This window comes from Aegilops tauschii, chromosome 7 (genome assembly GCF_002575655.3).
Source record: "Aegilops tauschii subsp. strangulata cultivar AL8/78 chromosome 7, Aet v6.0, whole genome shotgun sequence".
NCBI lineage: Eukaryota > Viridiplantae > Streptophyta > Magnoliopsida > Poales > Poaceae > Aegilops > Aegilops tauschii.
In genome coordinates this window covers 398058244-398077480 of record NC_053041.3, presented here as the reverse complement: position 1 = coordinate 398077480, position 19237 = coordinate 398058244, and positions in this window count along the sequence as shown.

Below are 19237 nucleotides of genomic sequence, written 5' to 3'. Positions count from 1 at the left end.
TTCAAATATTGTTCATAGATAATCTTGATCATAAACCCACAATTCATCGGATCTCGACAAACACACCGCAAAAAGAGTTACATCGAATAGATCTCCAAGAAGATCGAGGGGAACTTTGTATTGAGATCCAAAGGGAGAGAAGAAGCCATCTTTCTAATAACTATGAACCCGAAGGTCTGTGGTAAACTACTCACACATCATCGGAGATTCTATGGTGTTGATGTAGAAGCCCTCCGTGATCGATTCCCCCTCCGGCGGAGCACCGGAAAAGGCCCCAAGATGGGATCTCACGGGTACAGAAGGTTGCGGTAGTGGAAATAGGGTTTCGTGGTGCTCCTCAATGGTTTCGGGGTACGTATGTATATATAGGAGGAAGAAGTAGGTCGGTGGAGCCACGAGGGGCCCACGAGGGTGGAGGGCGCGCCCAGGGGGTAGGCACGCCCCCCTGCCTCATGGCCTCCTCGTTGATTTCTTAACGTCCACTCCAAGTCCTCTGGATCATGTTTGTTCCAAAAATCACGCTCCCGAAGGTTTCATTCCGTTTGGACTCCGTTTGATATTCCTTTTCTGCGAAACACTGAAATAGGCAAAAAAACAGCAATTTTGCACTGGGCCTTGGGTTAATAGGTTAGTCCCAAAAATAATAAAAAAGTGTATAATAAAGCCCATTAACATCCAAAACAGAATATATTATAGCATGGAACAATCCAAAATTATAGATACGTTGGAGACGTATCAGGCGTACCGCAAAACGGGACTCCACGGGATACTGTTCATCTGCACCGTCGACTGCCTCCACGGGCTACTGTTCATCCACCGTCGACCTCCTCCATCCTCCACTTGCGACTGTTCATACACGGGCTCCTGTTCATCCAGCCTCCACCGCGCGCTCCTCCACCAGCTACTGTTCAACCAGCCCTCTCCACGGGGTCCTGTTCAACCACCCTCCACGGGCTACTATTCATCCAGCCCTCCACCGACTACTGTTCAACCAACCTTCCACCGGCTACTGTTCAACCAGCCCTCCATGGGGTCCTGTTCATCCAGCCCTCCACGGGGTCCTGTTCATCCACCGGCTCGATCGATCGGGGTCCTGTTCATCCAGCGGCAACGGCCTCTACTACCACGGGGTCCTGTTCATCCAACCCCCCACCAGGAACTGTTCATCCAAACCCCCCCCCAACAACACTCACTGTTCATCAAGGAAGAAGGCAGCAGTGCTCGATCGGCTTCAGTTAGCAGCAGTAGCAAAGGAATCACTCGGGTTCAGTTAACAGCAAGGGATCGATCGATCGCTCGGGTTCAGTAACGCGAAGCCTACAGTGCAATCGCTTGGGTTCAGTTAGAGCCCAACGCCTCGCTCGGGTTCAGTTAGAGCGCAACGCCTCGCACACATGCGCGTACGTACGAGAGAAACACGCATCGTTCGGCCCCGACCACCAACCGTAACCGGGAACTCCCCAATATTTTCCTCGCCCTCGCTTCTACCACGGTTTTTTCCATCATGGACGGCCCAAAGAATGTTATGCAGCTACGTCTCCAGCCCGCCCAGGACGAAAAGCCCATTTTTTCATAGAAGTAGGAGCCCACCACATCTATGATGATACCGGGTTTTGTCACAATTATCGTCATAGAAGTGTCGTAAGCATGACAGAAAAAAATCGTTCAGCCCAAAATGTCAAGGATGTGTCTTTTTTTGTAGCGAAGGACCGGCCGTAGTCAAACTCAATTCAACTAAAGTAGGAGAAACAGACACCCGCCAACCACCTTTATGGTAAACAAGTTGCATGTCAGTCGGTGGAACCGGTCTCATGTGCATGGACATGTAAGGTTGGTCCAGGCCGCTTCATCCCATGATGCCGCGAAATCAAAATAAGATGTTGGTGGTAAGCAGTATGAACATCATCGCCCACAACTCCTTTGTGTTCTACTCATGCAAATCATCTACGCATAGACCTGACTCTGATACCACTGTTGGGGAACGTTGCATGGAAAACAAACAAAAATTATACGCACCCGCAAGATCAATCCGTGGATATGCATAGCTATGAAGAGGGGGAGAGCATCTACATACCCTTATAGATCGCTAAGCGGAAGTGTTTTTCAACATGGTTGATGATATAGTTGTACCACTTCATGATCCGTACCGATCAAGTACCTAACGTATGACACCTCCGCGTTCAGCACACGTTCAACTTGATGACGTCCTCACCTTCTCGATCCAGCAAGAGAGGCAAAGTAGTGGATGAGTTCCGACAGCACGATGGCGTGGGACGGAGGTGGTGAAACTATCCGCAGAGCTTCGCCAAGCACAACGGATGTAGACGAAGGAGGAATTAGAACTAGAGGGAGACGGGGCGCCGAACACGGCTTGGGGATCGTGGTGTGTGTTTCCCCTCTCCCTCCTCTCATATATATAGGTGGGGAGGAGGAGGGGAGGCATCCTAGGGCGCCCCAAGGGGGCCAGCAGCCAGCCCTAGGGCCTACCATGGCCGCGCCCCCTCCTTCCTTCTTTGGCGCCTCGGGAGAAGGAAGGAGGGGAGGCACCTCCCCCTTTCCTTTCTCTCATGTGGAGGGGAAGGCAGGAGGGGCTAGCCCTCCTCCCTTTCCTTCCCTAGGGCCGGCGACCTAGAGGTGGGGTGCACCATCCCCTTGTGGGCTGGTGTGTGCTTCCCTCGTTGGCCCAATAAGCCCAATAACTCCCCGTGGCCTTCCCGAAACCCCTTCCGGTGGTCCGATAAATACCCGATGCATTTCGAAACATTTCCGGTGACCAAATGGTATCATCCTATATATCTATCTTTACCTCCAGACCATTCTGAAGCTCCCCGTCATGTCTGTGATCTCATCCGAGACTCTGAACAACACTCGGTCACCAACTCACATAACTCATATAATACTACACTGGTACGCGTCGGTGCTATACAAACGGTTTTTAACCCCTTTCCGCGACGCCATTTGGAAGCGTCACCTAGTGAGTGATGGCGAAAGGGGGGTCCTTACCACACGACCCAGAAGCCGTCGGGGATATGCCCTCCTGGCACACACGCTTGGCAAAATGAGGTCGTGTGCGACCGGCGAGCGCTCAAATACGGCAATACGTGCAATAGAGCTAAAAAATACAATTATACTGGCGGAATTGTTTCCAGTCGCAAGTACATCCCACACAGTCAGTCCCTACTAAACGTTTCCGTTCGTATGTACATCCCACACAGTCACTCCAAGGAAAACGTTTCTATTCACAGGTACATCACACACAATTTTCCCCGTTAAATCATTTGTGATAGCGTTCCCATTGCACATGATATTAACAATTTTATCGTTTGTGTTATTGAATGCATCACACATGGTGCGTAGAAGAAACCATGTGGCAAAGGCTGTCCATCACATATAGTTTTTATGGGTTAAATATTTGCACAAGGTGGCCTAATGCAAACAGTTTTCAAGAGAAGGTTGTGTGTGATTGTTCATTGATCCAACATAGTTTATTCCTAGAAACTGTGTGTGTTGCCTGAAGTCATCGCCCATGGTAGTTTCTCAATAAGAGTTTGCAATAGCAAAACCCAATTAGAAGGCTAATTCGCCATTAGCAGGCTAATTGCCCTATTATTAACAATCCATTTATTAATCGAATTGACATTCATATTAAGCACATAATATATTTCATTTCCATATTAAGGAAGCAGGATTTCATAATGGAAATACATCAGAGTACAACATGATATAGCTTCAGCACTCAGCTACCCCATTACACAACTGCACCAGCACCAAGTTTCACATGCAACATGTAGAACCTTTCGAAATTAGCATCATAGACGGTATATAGACAGATGCATCTCATCTGGAAAACTGCTGAAGCGGAAGGCGAATATTAAGCCTTCATTCATGCTGAAGGTCTTTCCAACTTTAGGCCAATGCCTGTGGATGATTGACCATCCGTCCTTTGTCCTCTTCAGGAACACTTCAATATTGAGCCGTGGGTGTTGTATGAAAACCTTCCTCGCCTCCTGACCATAGAGGTGGTTTGAGAGGTAATCATCAGTGAACTGCTTTGGAAAGGCCTAAAAACAAGGATGTGCATAAATATCTTCTATATATTGGAAATGGGGCAAAGTAATAAAAAAGGCAAGGTATAATAGTTAGTACCATCTTGTAGTGAACTGATGTCTTCTTCATTGTGCAGACAAAGATCTTGTTGTTTTTTCTCGCTAATTTCTTTATCCTAACAATCTTTCTGAGTTTTCTTGACGTGATTGATATTCATGGACAACTCATTTCCCCATATGCAAAAAGGGTCGAACAGTGGGTCGAAATCTCTAACAGCAGGACCTACATGTGCAAGACCAAATTGTTAAAAAACCTAAATATTAGAATGGTTCCTGCAATTGCACAATAATGTGCTATTAGACAACGGACCATGCACCTGCTAACCTCGATTTAAACCTCAGTGCTTCCCATTGTTTCCCTGCAACACATATAAGGTAGTTAGTCATCAGGTTAAGTAAGGGTTCACATGCTATTAGTAAAATATGTTGATGAAAAATAAGCACATTGCAGATTCATCAGATTAATTCTGGCCACATGGAAAACCCATTTATCCAAACCAAGCATGATTAAGAACTAGGAAATATAGCACTTGTATATGTTTCTCATGTATTAAGTGCAGCCAAATTTGATTTATTCCTCACATGCACAACAATACAAAATTCTACCCACGACAATTGGACATCGCATTACAGAATTGAACCAAGCAGTTAACTAAGCACCACAACAAATGAACCAAACATTAACTGAGCACCACATTGCACAATATAACATACTCCTAATAGAAGATCAGACAGTTAACCAAACCAAGCATGCTTAACAACTTGGAATTATAGCAATGTATTTGTTTCTCATGTATTTACTACAGCCAAATTCAATTTATTCCTCATATGGTATACAATAACATAATGCACCCACAACTATTGAACATCGCATTGTAGAATTAAACCAAACAGTTAACTAAACACCACAACACAAGTGAACCAAACGTTAACTGAGCACCACATTGCACAATGTATAACCAAACCAAGCATGCTTGACAACTTGGAAATATAGCAATTATATTTGTTTCTCATGTATTTTGTAAAGAGAAATTCGATTTATTTCTCACATGGAAGACAATACAAAATTGCAGCCTGAAGAATTTAACATCACATTTGCAGAATTGAACCAAACAGTTAACTGAAGACGACAACTAATTAACAAAACAGTTAACAAGTGAGCACCACACTGCACGACATATAGAACATATACACTAGAGCAACAGATTGCAAGGTAAAAATTAGATAGCACAATTCACTAGAATTTGTGAAGGAAAGGCAGGAGCAGCACACACAACGGGTAAACCGAGCATGCTTAACTGGCATAGCTAGCAAATGGCAAGGTGCTCCTCCAAGATCTGGGGGTCGGCACGAATGGCAGCCATCGCGACCTCATCCGCGCGTGCGGCCGCGATTTGCTTCTCCGCTGCCAAATGCTCCTTGTGATCCTAGCTATACTGCATGCACCATGGCTTAGGGCGGCGCTTATTTGGTGGAGGGGTCGGTGATTTGGGTGGAAGGTGTCGCGCCGGCGGTCGGGGCACGTGGGATGTGGAAGGAGGAGGAGGATGGGGGTCGGGTGTGGATTACCTGCCTGGATAGACGAGGCCGAGCAGCGTGAAGGAGGGTCACCAGCGAGGAGGCGGCGCTACAAGCAAGGAGTGAAGGTTTCAACTTGGAAAGTAAGGCGGAAACAGGGGAAATGTGGCTTTTGGTAAGGGGGAGGGGAGAGGAGGTAGATATTTCCGCGGAAGCCAAAAATTTGGATTCACTTCAGGGAAAAAACTGGCACGCAAAGTGTCATCAGACACGATCCCTTATTCAGAACTATGTATGGTATGTGAACATCACAAATGATTCAGATAGCTTAACCCATGTGTGATGAGTTTGAACGTCAAAATTTTTTGTTCGAATTCCCCAGGTTAAAGTGGTCATCCACGTCATTGCATAATTTGGTTACACAAAGGACACTACAGCATACCCACACTTCTTAATCGAGCAAGTTCAACAATTAAACAGAGCTAGCTGACCTAAACATTACTCTAACAAATTAAAGACCGGCACTCTTAATTAAACAAAACAAAGAGTACTACTATGGCTGGTGCTCGTCGATCTCCACCACCGCCTCCATGTCCAGCTTGCGTCCGATGGTCTCCTGGGGAAGGGGCTCCATGGCATCCATCGCACCATACTCGGCAAGCATCTCGCCATCCGCGTCCGCCATCTCTTTGGAAAAGGCCGCCACGAGCTGGGCATGGGTGGCCGCAATCTGGGCTTGGACGGGCTCCGTCGTCGCAAGGTATGCGGTGGAGGAACGGACGGTTGCTCGAACACTCTCGGCGATTGCCAACTCTTCGGCCATGGGTTGCTGACCGTTGTTGGAGAAGCTTCATTCGATTTGTGCGGTGACTGCCACAAGCTGGGCGTGGGCGGCCTCGACATGGTCGTGGGTGGCCTCCATCAGGGCTAAGGCCGCCGCTGCGGAACGGACAGCTGCTATGCCGCTCTCGCCAGTTGCTATCCCCGAGGCAGATGTTGCTGCCGCCACCTAAGAAGCAACAGCGGCCGTTTGGGCTGCCTTGGCCGCCCGGTCGGATATTGCGTCCACGCTCATGCACCTTGTTAGTACACGCTGGTGGTTGCGGCCGCACTCTCGCCGGAGTGGGCCACCGAAGTTGCCCTCACGACGCGGGTCCACGTGCCCATCTTTCACCGGCGACGATTGACCAGTGAAATGATATTTGGGGAAAGCTAGTGTGCTTGAGATGCCAGTTGTGGACTGTAGCCGACGCACCTTCTCGCGTAAGCCATAGGCGTACTATACACCGACGGTGCTCCAGGATATTTTGTGCTGCATCTCAGATGGTTGGTGATAATAAACTGTGTGGGATCTACTTGATTTTCCATCTTGATTTCAAGTACATAATGGGGTCACAGCGGCAATGGACGGTGTTTGAATTTCTAGACCTTTTATCTACAGTGAACATGAAAATATATGTGTGTCGTAAAAGAATTGGAATTATTCAGGGTTCATTTGAACATTTTATACATTAAATTGGTTTTCAACCCATTTCAGGTGCACAATTCAAAATTAAACTACATGTACATGCTCCGGTGCACTAACATGGGTTGTAAAATCATATATGTGTCCACGGGTTTATGCTTATGCCCCATGCAAGAAATGGGGATGAATTTCGAACACCACGGCACCGTGGCTCTCCAGCAAACGTCGACGTACTTGCTTTTGTAATTCTAGTAAATCCAAAATTTGCCCGAAATTCATGAAACTTGGCATGCTATCATGGAGCAGCATCAACATGCCGTGGTAAATTGTTTGTCCCATTTGGGGCAGGTTTGGGTATAAGCTTCTCATAAACCAGAGCTTCTCACAACAAGTATGATGGTTTCGGCAGGGAATGTTTCACCATTCTAGACGAAATGATATCCGTTGCCTCTTCTCGATTTCAAATTTTTTCCTAGTATCAACATAGAACAACAGGAGTGGTGTGTCAATTTTTGGGATTTTTCGGGGTTCGCTTGGACATTTTTATACATTAACTGAGTTTTCTATGCATTCATGTGCATAATTCGAATTTGAACTATAGGCACATGCTCTAATGCATATAAATTAGTTGAAAATTCAAATATGTGTCCTTCGTTGCATGCTTAGGTCCCATGCAAGAAATGGGAATGAATGTCAAACACCATGCCACCGTCACTCGGCCGCAAACATTGAGATACCTGGTTTTTAAATTCTAGTAAATCCAAAGCTCGTATGAAATTCATGAAACTTGGCATGCTGTCAAGGAGCGGCATCAACATGTCGTGGTAAATGTTTTGTCCCATTTGGGGCAGGTTTGATGATATGCTTCTCACAAACCAGAGCTTCTCACAACAAGCCAGATGGTTTCGGTAGGGAACATGTCACCTTTCTGGACGGAATGATATCCATTCCCTCTTCTCAATTTCAATTTTTTCCTAGTGTCAACATAGAACAACAGGAGTGTCGTGTCAATTTTTTGGATTTTTGGGGGTTCATTTGCACATTTTTATGCATGAATTGAATTTTCAATGCATTTATGTGCATAATTCAAATTTGAACTACATGCACATGCTCTAATACACATAAATTGGTTGAAAATTAAAATCTGTGCCCTTGGTTGCATGCTTAGGTCCCATGCAAGAAATGGGAATGAATGTCAAACACCCTGCCACCGTCACTCGGCCGCAAACATTGAGATACCTGGTTTTTAAATTCTAGTAAATCCAAAAATCGTCTGAAATTGATGAAACTTGGCATGCTATCATGGAGTGTCATCAACATGCCGTGGTAAAATTATTGTCCCATTTGGGGCAGGTTTGGTATATGCTTCTCAAGAACCAGAGCTTCTCACAACAAGCATGATGGTTTCGGTAGGGAACGTCCCACCTTTGGGGACAAAACGATATCCATTGCCTCTTATTGCTTTCAAAAAATTTCTCGTGTCAACATAGAACAACAGGAGTGTTGTGTCAATTTTTGTGATTTTTCGGGGTTCGTTTGGACATTACGATGCATTAACTGAGTTTTCAATGCATTCATGTGCATAATTCAAATTTGAACTACATGCACATGCTCTAATGCATATAAATTGGTTGGAAATTCAAATCTGCGTCCTTAGTTGCATGCTTAGGTCCCATGCAAGAAATGGGAATGAATGTCAAACACCCTGCCACCGCCACACGGCCGCAAACATTGAGATGCCTAGTTTTTAAATTCTAGTAAATCCAAAACTTTTCTGAAATTCATGAAACTTGGCATGCTATCATGGAGTGGCATCAACATATCGTGGTAAATTGTTTGTCCCATTTGGGGCAGGTTTGGGTATATGCTTCTCACAAACCAGAGGTTCTCACAATAAGCATGATGGTTTCGGTAGGGAATGTCCCACCTTTGGGACAAAACGATATCCATTGCCTCTTATTGCTTTCAATTTTTTTCTCGTGTCAACATAGAACAACAGGAGTGTTGTGTCAATTTTTAGGATTTTTCGGGGTTCGTTTGGACATTTTTATGCATTAATTGAGTTTTCAATGCATTTATGTGCATAATTCAAATTTGAACTACATGCACATGCTCCAATGCATATAAATTGGTTGAAAAATCAAATCTTTGTCCTTGGGTGCATGCTCAGTTTCCATGCAAGAAATGGGAATGAATTTGAAGCACCAGGGCACCGTTGAGATACTTTTGTTTAAAATTCTAGTGTAACGCCCGGATAATCATGCTACAGTAATCTCGCATTAATGATGGCACGTCACCTGTGTCACTGTAATTAATCTCGGGTTAATTCAAAACCGTTTCAATTTTAAATTCAAATTAATGTCAATAATAAAAGATTTCAAAAATTTAAACAAAAATGTTCGGTGGGTGCCAGATATTGCACTGATAATGATTGTGGAGAGAACATATTTTTAGAAAATGCCTAACTAATTTAAAATGATGTAAAACAGAAAAGAAAATAAATAAAAAGAAAAGAAAATGCAACAAAAAAAATAACAAAAGGAGGAAGAAGCCCCCCCCTGCTGGACCGCGGCCCAGCTGGCCTTCGGGCCAACCAGGCCGGCCCAGGCCGCCCCCCACTCCACTCCTTATCCCCTCGCCCCTCCTGCAACCCTAGCCACCACCGACAACCCCCACCTCCCCACTCACTCGCTCCCCCACCCCCGATCCCATCTGGATCGGGGCACTGACCGCGATGCCCCGACTCGTCCCCACCGCCACGGCCACCTCGCCGGAGCCACCGCGCCGCCTCCTCCCTGGAGTCCCCCGCTCGCCCGACGACCCCGCCGCCTGGATCGACGCCGCCTCGACCTCGTCTCGTCCCCGACGGACTGCTTCCCCTCCGGCGCCGTCGTCCCCGATCCCCCCTCCACGAGCCCTGCTGCCTAGACCCCACCGCCCCGTGGTGAGGCTCCGGCAGCCCCTCCTCCTCCCTTGCTCCGGCCACTTCGGCCAGGGCCTCGCTCATCGGCGCCCGCACGCGCGCGCTGTTTTGTCTGGCCGCGCCCGTCGCCCCGCGCCAACGCGCCGCCGGCGTCGTGCCGTTGGCCGCGCCTGGGCTCGCCCCTGGTCACGCCCCCGACCGCACCCACGCGCGCCCGCACGGCCATCGCCCGCGCGCGCCCCGACCGCGTGCCCGCGTCGGCAACGCCCCGCCTGGACCCCTTGTCGCCTCGGGCCCCTGCTCGCCGTGCCCGCGCCCCGCACCACGCCCGTCCGCCCCCGCCGCGGCCAGAGCGTCGGGGCCGTGCCCGAGTGGCTCGGCCATGGCCTCGCCCTCCCCTGTCTCTCCCTCTGTCCCGTGGCCGCGCCACCGCGCCTGCCCCTCCGCGCCACTACGACAGCACCGGCGCCACCCCTCGCCTCCGCCAGCCGTCGCCGGAGATGGCCGCGCCGGCGAGCCCCGCCATAGGTGCCCTGGCGTCCTCGTCCCGCCCTGCGGGCGAGCGCTCGCTCGGGTGCGCCCGCACCCGTGGACCAAACCCGCAGTGCCCCCTGGGCCACTGCCAGGTGGGCCTCGCCCCCTCTGGGCCACTGCCAGGTGGGCCTCGCCCCCCCTGAGCCACTGTCCCATGGGCCCAAACCCCGTGGCCCTATGACATATGGGGCCCAGCCCATAGAACGAAAAGAAAAAAAATAAAAATAAAATAAAAATAATAAATAAAATAAATTAATAATAATAATAAAAATAATAAATTAATTAATAAAAATTAATAAATAAATAAAGAAAATAAAAATAAAAATAATTTTAATTAATTAATTAATTAATTAATTAAGTTAATTAATCCTGTTTAAACTAATCTAATTAGTTAATTAATTTAACTAAACAGTAGTTAATTAGCTAACAGTCACTGACAGGTGGGACCCACCTGTCAGGTTGACCAGGTCAACGGTCAACGTTGACTGCTGATGTCAGCATGACATCATGCTGATGTCATAAATCCATTTTCGAATTAAATTAAATAATTAATTAAATTCCAGAAATTAATAAAATCTTTAGAAAATCATATCTTTTAATCCGTAGCTCGGATTAAAATATTTTCAACATGAAAGTTGCTCAGAACGACGAGACGAATCCGGATACGCAGCCCGTTCGTCCACCACACATCCCTAACCTATCGAACTCGCAACTTTCCCCCTCCGGTCCGTCTGTCCGAAAACGCGAAACAACGGGAATACTTTCCCGGATGTTCCCCCCCTTCGCCGGTACCACCTACTGTCGCGTTAGGACACACCTAGCACCGCTCATTGTCATGTCACGCATCGTCATGCTTATGTTTGCATTGTATTTACTGTTTCTTCCCCCCTCTTCTCTCCGGTAGACTACGAGACCAACACTGCTGCTGCCCAGTTCGACTACGGAGTTGACGACCCCTCCTACTTGCCAGAGCAACCAGGCAAGCCCCCCCTTGATCACCAGATATCGCCTATTCTTCTCTATACTGCTTGCATTAGAGTAGTGTAGCATGTTACTGCTTTCCGATATCCTATCCTGATGCATAGCCTATCCTTGCTACTACTGTTATTACCTTTACCTGCAATCCTACATGCTTAGTATAGGATGCTAGTTTTCCATCAGTGGCCCTACATTCTTATCCGTCTGCTGTGCTATACTATCGGGCCGTGATCACCTGGGCGGTGATCACGGGTATATATTTATATACTATATACATGACACATGTGATGACTAAAGTCGGGTCGGCTCGTAGGAGTACCCGCAAGTGGATCTTTGTGGCGGAGCGACAGGGCAGGTTGAGACCGCCTAGGTGAGAGGTGGGCCTGGCCCTGGTCGGCGTCCGCGGTTACTTCGACATAACACGCTTAACGAGATCTTGGTATTTGATCTGAGTCTGGCCATTTGGTCTATACGCACTAACCATCTACGCGGGAGTAGTTTTGGGTATCCCGGCGTCGTGGTATCAGCCGAAGCCTTCGTGACGTCAGCGACTGAGTGGTGCGCGCCGGATTGGACTGGAACGCCACTAGGCTAGGTCTGCTTCCGGCCGCGTACGCAACGTGCAGGTGTGCATAGGGCGATGGGCCCAGACCCCTGCGCGCATAGGGTTAGACCGGCGTGCTGACCTCTCTGTTGTGCTTAGGTGGGGCTGCGACGCGTTGATCTTACGAGGCCGGGCATGACCCAGAAAAGTGTGTCCGGCCAAATGGGATCGAGCGTGTTGGGTTATGTGGTGCACCCCTACAGGGAAGTTTATCTATTCGAATAGCCGTGTCCCTCGGTAAAAGGACGACCCGGAGTTGTACCTTGACCTTATGACAACTAGAACTGGATACTGAATAAAATACACCCTTCCAAGTGCCAGATACAACCCGGTGATCGCTCTCTAACAGGGCGACGAGGAGGGGATCGCCGGGTAGGATTATGCTATGCGATGCTACTTGGAGGACTTCAATCTACTCTCTTCTACATGCTGCAAGATGGAGATGACCAGAAGCGTAGTCTTCGACAGGACTAGCTATCCCCCTCTTATTCTGGCATTCTGCAGTTCAGTCCACTGATATGCTCCTTTACACATATACTCATGCATATGTAGTGTAGCTCCTTGCTTGCGACTACTTTGGATGAGTACTCACGGTTGCCTTTCTCCCTCTTTTTCCCCCTTTCCTTTCTACCTGGTTGCCGCAACCAGATGCTGGAGCCCAGGAGCCGGACGCCACCGTCGACGACGACTCCTACGACACTGGAGGTGCCTACTACTACGTGCAGGCCGCTGACGACGACCAGGAGTAGTTAGGAGGATCCCAGGCAGGAGGCCTGCGCCTCGTTCGATCTGTATCCCAGTTTGTGCTAGCCTTCTTAAGGAAAACTTGTTTAACTTATGTCTGTACTCAGATACTGTTGCTTCCGCTGACTCGTCTGTGATCGAGCACTTGTATTCGAGCCCTTGAGGCCCCTGGCTTGTATTATGATGCTTGTATGACTTATTTATGTTTTAGAGTTGTGTTGTGATATCTTCCCGTGAGTCCCTGACCTTGATCGTACACATTTGCGTGCATGATTAGTGTACGGTCAAATCGGGGGCGTCACAAGTTGGTATCAGAGCCGACTGCCTGTAGGAATCCCCTTCCACACTCCTTGGCCGAAGTCGAGTCTAGATATTACAAAACTTTTACTAACATGGTTGTGTGTCTTACGGGCCCACGTCGCCATTGGGTGGTACTAGGATCTTTTACTCCTCGACCTTTACTCTGGGACTCTGAACTCTCTTCTACTCGGGGTAAACGAATTTACTAACTCTAACACTAGGATCCCGTGACCGCATTCACCCCAAAGTTGGATAAGCCATAGTTGTTTCTTAGAATAGTATTTTGAACAATTCACACACTGTCATTTGACTCCTTTGAAACGTCTTTGCTTTCAGATGGAACCCACGAGGCAGGTCGTGCGCCACACGACGGCCATTGGTGCCTCGGGATCACCTGCGGTGCTAGCTAAGATGATGACCTATCTGGGTTATCGCTGGCACCCTGAGTACACCGTCTACGAGGAGTACCAGGACTTTAACCAGGAGCAGTACCGTGCCATCGTCCACCTCTACTCGCGGGAGTATGACTCAACTACTGTGCTGCACACCGCACATGGTGTTGGTGTGACCATCGATATGGCTGTCCACGATGCTGCCTATGCTGCTCTGACACGTCTTCGTGGAGAGTATCGGGAGTTGGACACCTCCCCATTCAGGCACATTGCTATCGCATCTGATGTTGGTGCGGAGGGATACTATACTGCTGCCTACTCCAGTGTCACCCGAGAGCCCTTCTACCATCAGAACCTGGTTCTGCATGCTGATGGGCTGGATGGAGCTAACCGAGCTCTTCGCCACGAGATGTACACCACCCGTCAGCACCTTTACCGTTCTCTGACGCTGCTGCACCCCTTTGTTCGATCTGGACAGCTACCGCGTACTGCGATCTACCCAGCCAGGACCGTGATGCCCCACGGTGTCGGTTGGCCAGAGGTGGGAGGCTACTCTCCCACACTTGGTCCTCTTCTGCCACCTGAGCGTCGAGCTCTACACCTGAGTATCCGCGGCCCCCAGTCTGCTGACGTGGAGGGCTATCCGTTGCCTCACTACCAGCTGTCGGGCTACGATTACCTCCACAGTACCTCTTGGGACTGATGTAGGCTTGCTTGTAGTGTTAGATGCATTCGCCGCGAGCCTGTGTGCCGCCTATGATGTTTTAGTCTATGTACTGAACTCTGTGTACTGAACTCTATACATGACCCCTTTTGTAAGTTATGCCGACTACTATGTAGTAGCTATCGTGCTCCTTCATTATGCATGTTTCATCATGAATGATCCTTGTCTTTGCAAATTTCTCAATGCTGAACCCCTATTATATATTAGCAGGATGGTTAGACCAGGTGGTCGTGGTAGTGGTGGCAATGCCCCACCACCACCTGAGTACATGACTGGTATGATCCAACAGTTCGAACTGAACCGCCAATTCATGGAAAATATGATGGCTCAGTTTCCTCGCCCCAATATGGACCAGCAACCAACCCCAGTAACTCTGCAGGATTTCATGCGCCTGAACCCAACTGTGTACCGCAGCTCAACTCAGCCTCTGGATGCTGATGACTGGCTCCGTGACATCACCTATGAGATGGAGTCTGCCAATGTAGCCCCTGCCAGCTACGTCAACTTTGCTTCCTTCTTTCTGAAGGGACCCACAGCTCAATGGTGGGACAGCCACAGGCGTACTCTGCCAGGTGGAACAATCATCACCTGGCCAGACTTCCAAGTTGCTTTCCGTGCCCGCTTCATTCCTCAAGGAGTCATGGACCGGAAGAAGCGTGAGTTCCGCAACCTCACCCAAGGCAACAAAACTGTTGAAGCTTATCAGCGGGAGTTTCTGGACTTGTCTCGCTATGCTGAAGAGGACATTGCAACTGATGCACGCAGACAGGAGAAGTTCCGTGATGGACTTCAAGCTGACATCAAGCTCGCACTTCTAGTGCATGACTTTGCTGATTTCGCCACCCTGGTGAACAAGGCCATCAATGTCGAAACTGGTCTGCAGGAATACCAGAGCTCTCACAGGCGCAACCGTGACACGGGCTCATCTTCGGGCTCGCCCTCACAGAAGCGTAAGATATGGATCCCGAACAGTATGTATCGTCCAAATGCATCTGCCCCAAGGCAGACCTATGCTGCACCGCGTCTGCCTCCTCCACCATCTAGGCAGTCAAAGCTACCAGCTCCCCCACCTGGGGCTCCTGTTCCCACTCCCAATAATGGCTTGTGCTTCAGGTGTGGTCAACCAGGACACCGTGCTAGAGAATGCAACCAGAACCAGAATCAACTGGCCCTTCCAGCAACTGGCCGTGGTAACAACCAGCCCCGCAACAACAATGCTAAGTCTTATGGTCGTGCTCATGCCAACCACGTTGATCTCAACGAAGCTCAAGATCAGCCTGCTACTGTGATGGGTACACTCCTCGTAAATTCAGTACCAGCTTCCATTCTATTTGATACAGGTGCATCGCATTCATTCATGTCAGAAGATTTTTCATACAAGCACGACGTTAAATGTGAGGAGATGAACACCTCGGTACTGGTCAAAACCCCCGTGGGACAGTGTCAAACCTCCTTGGTTGGCATCGATGTCCCCGTGGAAATCGAAGGGCTGGAATTCTATGGCTCTCCCATTATCCTGAAGTCGTCTAACATCGACCTCATTTTGGGTATGGATTGGTTGAAAGCGCATACTGCTTCTATAGTTTGCGCCACTAAAACCGTCCATCTGCTACACCCTTCAGATGAAATAGTTGCTTACCAAGCTCATCTGGTGCAAAATGCCGAGGCCAGGCTCTATGCATTGAATGCATTGAACGCTGCACCACTCGAGGGCATTGAAAACATTCCCGTCGTGCGTGAATTCCTCGACGTGTTTCCTGAAGAACTTCCAGGGATTCCCCCTGCTAGAGCTGTCGAATTCATCATCGACTTGAAACCAGGCACCACTCCTATAGCCAAGCGACCCTACAAAATGCCGCAGCATGAACTCCTTGAGCTTAAGGAGGAAATCGGCAAATCTCTTCGCAAAGGATTCATTCGCCCAAGTTGCTCTCCTTGGGGAGCACCTTCTCTCTTTGTCAAGAAGAAGGATGGGACAAACCGGTTAGTTCAAGACTACCGTCCTATAAACCAAGCTACCATTCAGAATAAATACCCTCTTCCTCGGATCAATGATCTGTATGATCAACTGGCGGGTTCGTCAGTGTTCTCTAAGCTCGACTTGAGTTTGGGTTACCACCAGATCCATGTTCGCGAAGAGGATATCCCAAAGACCGCCTTTGTGACTCGCTATGGTTCATACGAGTACACCGTCATGTCTTTCGGTTTAACCAATGCTCCAGCCACCTTCTCTCGTCTGATGAACTATATATTCATGGATTACCTCGACAAGTTCGTTGTGGTTTATCTGGATGATATCCTGGTATTTTCCAAGAATGAAGAAGAACATGCTAAACATCTTCGACTTGTGCTGGAAAAGCTACGAGAGCATCAACTATATGCCAATTCTCCAAATGTGAATTCTGGCTACCGGAAGTAACCTATCTTGGGCATGTCATCTCTAAGGATGGTATTGTCGTCAACCCCGAGCGAGTTCATGCTATTCTCGATTGGACTCCTCCGAAGAACGTTAAGCAAGTCAGAAGTTTTCTCGGTCTCGCCAGCTATTGCCGTCGATTTGTCGAGAACTTCTCCAAGATCGCCAGACCTCTCACTAAACTGTTGCATAAGGGCGTCAAGTTCCAATGGACAGACAAATGTCAGGAAAGTTTCCAGGCACTCAAAGACAACTTGACTTCTGCCCCAGTTCTAGCTCCACCGGATACTAAGAAGGACTTCGTCATTTACTGCGACGCTTCCCATCAAGGATTAGGCTGTGTCCTAATGCAAGACCGCAAAGTGATTGCTTATGCCTCTCGGCAATTGCGCCCTCACGAAGAGAACTACCCAGTTCACGACCTCAAACTTGCTGCTGTCATTCATGCGCTGAAGCAGTGGCGACATTACCTTCTTGGTAATCGTTGCGAGATCTTCACTGACCACCAAAGTCTGAAGTATCTGTTTACTCAGCCAGATCTGAACCTCCGTCAGCAGAGATGGATGGAGCTTGTTGCAGACTTTGACTTGGGTATTTCCTATACGCCAGGCAAGGCTAATGTAATGGCTGATGCCTTGAGCCGCAAGTCTTACTGCAACCACCTCCAGGTTCACAAAGTTCAGCCCTCGCTTGTTGAAGAATTCAGGAAGCTGAACCTACATATTGTTCCTTCGGGTGCACTCGCTCCCCCTCCTAAGGAGTTTGGCAAGGTGAACCTCCACGTTGTTACCCAGGGTTCCCTCAATACCCTAGTTGCTAAACCAGATCTCGTGGACAGCATCAAAAGGCTACAGAAGTATGACTCTGAAGCCCACAAGATTAAGCGCTACCTCGCAGAAGGAAAGCCCTCATTCTTCACTATTGCTGAAGATGGCACCTTATACTTCAAGGGCCGCCTAGTGGTGCCATGTGCAGAGAAGAACCTGGATATGACACGGGAAGTTATGAAAGAAGCTCATGATACGCCTCTATGTATCCACCCTGGTAGCACAAAGATGTACCAAGACATCCGTCAGAGATTCTGGTGGTCTAATATGAAGCAAGACATTGCTCGTTATGTCGCTGAGTGTGACGTTTGCCGTCGTATCAAAGCAGAACATCAAAGACCCGCTGGAACTCTGCAACCTATCTCTATTCCTGAATGGAAATGGGACCATGTTGAGATGGATTTCGTCACTGGATTTCCCAAATCACAGAAAGGTAATGATGCTATTCTTGTCGTCATTGACCGGCTTTCCAAAGTTGCACATTTCCTGGCGGTCAAGGAAACGATCACTGCTAGTCAGCTGGCAACGCTCTATATGTCCAGGATTGTTTCACTCCACGGTATTCCATTGGTTATCAGCTCAGACCGTGGCAGCTTATTCACTTCAAGATTCTGGGCAAGTTTCCAAGAAGCTATGGGAACTCATCTGTCATTCAGTACTGCGTTTCATCCTCAGTCGCAAGGGCAGGTTGAACGCGTCAACCAAGTTCTCGAAGACATGCTTCGAGCTTGTGTTATTTCCTTCGGCAAGAAATGGGAGGAATCTCTCCCGTATGCTGAGTTCTCTTATAATAATAGCTATCAAGCTAGTCTGAAGATGGCCCCCTTCGAAGTGTTATATGGACGAAAGTGCCGAACCCCTCTGAACTGGTCAGAAACTAGGGAACGTCCACTCTTTGGTCCGGATATTATCCAAGATGCCGAAGAACAAGTCCGCATTATTCGTGAGAATCTCAAGACTGCTCAGTCACGTCAGAAGAGTCAGTATGACCGTCATCATAAAGACATGGTCTATCAACCTGGCGAAAAGGCTTATCTTCGAGTCACACCTATGAAGGGTGCTCACCGTTTCGGAATCAAGGGCAAACTAGCTCCTCGCTATATTGGCCCATTCACTATTCTCGAAAGGCGTGGAAAAGTGGCATACCAACTGGAGCTTCCGCTGAACCTTTCTCAGGTTCACGATGTGTTCCATGTGTCACAGCTCCGCCGTTGCTTCAAGGACCCAATCCGAGCTGTGGATCATGAAGTGCTCGAATTGCAGCAAGACCTCTCCTATAAGGAGCATCCGGTCCGCATTCTCGACCAAGCTGAACGCCGCACACGTCAGAAGACGATCAAGTTTCTCAAAGTCCAGTGGTCACACCATTCTGAAGATGAGGCCACTTGGGAACGCGAAGATCGCCTGCGTGATGAATACCCCGCACTGTTTCCTTCTACCTCCTAAATCTCGGGACGAGATTTCTTGTAGTGGAGGAGATTTGTAACGCCCGGATAATCATGCTACAGTAATCTCACGTTAATGATGGCACGTCACCTCTGTCACTGTAATTAATCTCGGGTTAATTCAAAACCGTTTCAATTTTAAATTCAAATTAATGTCAATAACAAAAGTTTTCAAAAATTTAAACAACAATGTTCGGTGGGTGCCAGATATTGCACTGATAATGATTGTGGAGAGAACATATTTTTAGAAAATGCCTAACT